The sequence below is a fragment of the Octodon degus genome, unplaced genomic scaffold, assembly GCF_000260255.1.
Source record: "Octodon degus isolate 3935 unplaced genomic scaffold, OctDeg1.0 scaffold00138, whole genome shotgun sequence".
Lineage (NCBI taxonomy): Eukaryota > Metazoa > Chordata > Mammalia > Rodentia > Octodontidae > Octodon > Octodon degus.
The window spans coordinates 7,431,697-7,435,754 of NW_004524714.1; the positions used below are offsets into that span (position 1 = coordinate 7,431,697).

General features: G+C 40.3%; 1 pseudogene; it reads right to left on the minus strand.

Annotated features, from left to right (window-relative positions):
• Positions 1–3,542: 3,542 nt before the first annotated feature.
• The window catches only part of LOC101561588, a 14,062-nt pseudogene continuing 13,546 nt past the window's right edge, over positions 3,543–4,058 (minus strand).

Consider the following 4,058-nt stretch of genomic DNA (forward strand, 5'->3'; position numbering starts at 1 on the left):
AGGGGATTGTGCTTCTATGGAGAGATCCTGGGAGTGAAGTTTCCTGGCTACTCAGGCTGAGTAGCTGAAATTAGAGGCAACTCATAAATTCTCTGAATTTTATACTTTTGTTTTTATTTATATAGCATATATTTAGTAGAACCAGTAAGCTAGAGATGGTTAACTGAAGAATTAAATAAGCTCAAGGATAAGAGTATGTTCACCAAGTGTAGTGGTGCATGCCTGTAATACTTGAGAAGCTGAAGCAGGACAATTGAAAGTTTGAGATCAGCCTTGAAAACATAGTGAGACCCATTTCAAAATAAATAAAAAGGGTTGAAGACGTACCATGGTGTACATCCTTAGTGGACCCATCTCTGCATTCAATTTCCAGTACTAGAAAAAAGAAAAATATCTTGTTCACATAGCAATAACAATTTATTGAGTGATATGTGACACTTTCTATAGATTAAGTGCAGTGCCCTTGTTTTTATAGATGAGGGAATTGAGGCTCATTCTCATAACTTGTCCAAAGTCTCATAGTTCAGGGGGCAGGTTTAAATCCAGAGTTGTCTCAATTCTACACTTACTGTTTGGTTGGACAAAGACAGCACTGGAGAAAGTCTTTGAGAAAGTTTAGGCTTGGATGCTTAGATGTTCTACAAATGTTGCTGCCCTTCTCCTCTGTTGTGGTAATGCTGACCTAACTTTCTACCTGTCAAATAACTCTCTGAGGTTAGCCATGTCTTCTTTTCAGTTTACTGATACACCCCCCAGTACACTTTCTGAAGTCATAGCCATCTTTGGCCCTGAGCTAAGAAAAATCATTTCATATCCAATGAGATTTATTCACTTCCATGTGATTACTCAGGGTCCTAGAATCCCCTCTTTCTTGTGGATTCATCCTTCTTCAGTTCCCCAGTTACTTCTCTCTTCAGTACTGGCTGAGTCAAGAGATGGAGGGCTGTAGGTGAAACACTTGTATGGATCAGGCTGAAAAGTAGGGCACATAATTTTCACCCACATTCCTTTGGCTTAGAATACAGTTGTGTAGTCACTCTGAGATCGAGGAAAACCTGGGAAATATGAGATACTTGTGCTCCCAGGAGAAAAAGGTGAAGAATTTTGAGTAAAGTCTGAACCTGGAGAGGGAGCAAGTATGGAAATGTGGAGTAACCGAGGGCAAAGCATCTTAGTGAAAAATAGCAAATGAAAAAACCTCAAGATGAAAGCAATCAATGTTTATTTGAGAAATAGCAGAGATTTTTTTTTCTAGAAGAAATTCATTAGTGGGGAGAGTAAGAGGTTGAGAACACAGGGAAGTGTCTCTTTGTGGGAGACTGGAATTAAGGGTGGTGGACTTGATCTGGGAGAGCTAGTTTCAAGTCATCTCCATGGTTAGGCTGTGGCATGTGTAATACTGGTTGCTTTTATTCAGTTTTATACTGGGAGCCAGGAAAAAAAAACAAAGTAGAAAAATTTAAATTTTGGCCCAGGAGGAACCATGAGTAAAGTTAGAACCTCGAATAAGTTTCTTTTCTTTTTTCTTTTCTTTTCTTTTCTTTTCTTTTCTTTTCTTTTCTTTTCTTTTCTTTTCTTTTCTTTCTTTCTTTCTTTCTTTCTTTCTTTCTTTCTTTCTTTCTTTCTTTCTTCCTTTCTTTTTTGGTGGAAATGGGGATTGAACTCAGGCCCTTGCGCTTGCCAGGGAAGTGCTTATTCTACTGGGCCATCTCCCTGACCCTAAAGTTAGAGCTAAAAGAGGCATGGTTGCTGCAGAGATTAGGATCATTAAAATGTAACTAAGCACTTTGTATAGGAACCTGAATAAAATGCCTGAGGGTATCAGAAATCAGCAAGAGCACATCCACCATAGGCTCAAGGGTTAAAAAAGTATAAACCTCTCATTTGAGAATGTAGCCTTGTGCCCTCTGTTCAGAAAAGGCTGCCTAGGGCATTGGTTACGTGGGATTTATTTCACTGCCATTCAGGCACACAGAGGCTGCTGCATCAATGGTCCAAGAGGGCCTGACTATTGCTTCCATTGAGAGCAGACCTTGACATTATCCATTTGATGTTAGTTTGATCAGCATGCAGAATGCAAACATTGTGGGGTCAGGGAGGTATTCACCCAGATTTTAAAGGAAGGCCTGAGTGACCTGTTTAAGAGTCCTTGAGAGAGCAGTGTATGAAGCTGGGACAACAAAGCTCCAGGTGCTGTGTAGACCTCAGCAAGATGAAGATGCTGGAAACATGGAACATCTGCCAAGGAAAGATGCAAGCTGTGAGCAGATCCAGCACAAGAGAGGGGCCATGTGTGCTGCAGCCAGCAAGGCCACCGAGGTGGGGCTCTCTGACATCTCTGGAGTTCACATTTCACCCTGTGCCCTGACTGCTGGATATGTACCTACAGAACTTAGTGTTTGCCTTACTGGGTTTTAGTATTGTTTTGGTTGGATTCTTTTTTATCTTGTGATTTCTACCTTTTGGAATGGGAATGTTTACCCTGTGCCATTGTACCCTGGGATCAGGTGAGCTTGGTTTTGATTTTAACAGAAGTTTACAACTAAGAGTTTGCTTTGAGTCTCTCTATTACTCACTTTCTCATTCCTGGGCCAAAATAACTAATATCTTCAATTTAAAGGACAAGATGTTTAGTTTGACTCTCAGTTTCAGTGAGTTCAGCCATGCTTAGTTGACACCATGAAAGAAATGGCACGATAGGAAGGCCTGCTGGAAGAAAGCTATTCATATCATAGTGATCAGAAAGCAGAGAGAGAGAAAAGCCAGGAGCAAAGGGCAAGAATGTACTCTTCCCAGCCACTGTCCCAGGGACTCACCAGTTCTGCCTAGGTCACACCTCCTGACAGCACACTCAGCTAGTGAACTAAGCAATGGATGAATCCAAACACAATGAGACACTTGGGGGACACTTCAGATCTAAGCCATAGCAGTGTTAATGGGGGCTTGGATTTGGACTTTTGGCAATGCTGGGTTGTTGAGACTTTCAGGAAGGGGTTATTGTGTTTTAATTGTATGCAACATAGGTGTATTATGTACGTGGAATTATGATCTTTTTTTTATACAAACAGAAGCAATTTATTTACAAAAAAATTAGAATTACAAACAATACAAACTGTTCTGTTCCTGCAACAGAAGCCAAGAGACTTCACTTTCAAGTATGGCACACATTCAGTAATCTACTGCCCTGTTCTAAAAAAATAATTCCTAAAGCCCATTAATGATATGTGTGGGGGTCATGTCCCTCAAATCTTCTTTCCAGAACTATGCACAAATACATCATAACAGGAACAGAACTAAATACTCTTTCTTTCCAAAAGTAAATTCTGACTAATCCCCTAACATTTGCCTGATGGATTAAAACTAAAACCATGATTTGGGGCTTTAAAAGGGAAATCCATTTTGATTTCTCATGGGCTGCACCATTCCATCACAGCCAGTATTGACATAGCTGGTCCTTTCACCTCTGCAGTTTCTATCTCCTTACTACTGTATAAGAAAAAGAGTTCTGTACTCTTCAGTTATGCAAGCTGTCTCACATGCTTTTAATCAGAGTCACTACTGCTGCTTGAGGAGTCCATTGACATAACCTCTATGACATCTTCATTTTCCTTATTATGCCCAGGAGGTTCCAACAAAAAGTCATTACTGTGGTTTGGTGGTAACATGTTCATTGACATAGCATTTGATTGCCATGGATACTGTAGAGCAAGCACATCTAGTAGTCTACCAGCAGCAAGGGCATCTCCTGGCAAATGAACATTCACATTATTTGTGGAAGGATCATTCATCTGACCCAACAATCCACTTCTCATCTCTAAATCAGTTGGGTATGGTCTTCGTTGGGTGGGTCTCCTGGAACCCAGGTCAGTGGGGCACAAACAGCGTTACTTGCACTAATTCTATAAGCATACTTATTATTTCTTCAGAGGAGATAGCACCTTTTTTTGCTTTTTTTTATTGACTTGAGTTTCTCTTTTGCTTGATAAACAGCAGTTGCCAGTATTTGTTCTGCTTCCTTTAGCTGTTTCTATAGTTGCTGAATATCACTATCTCTCTTC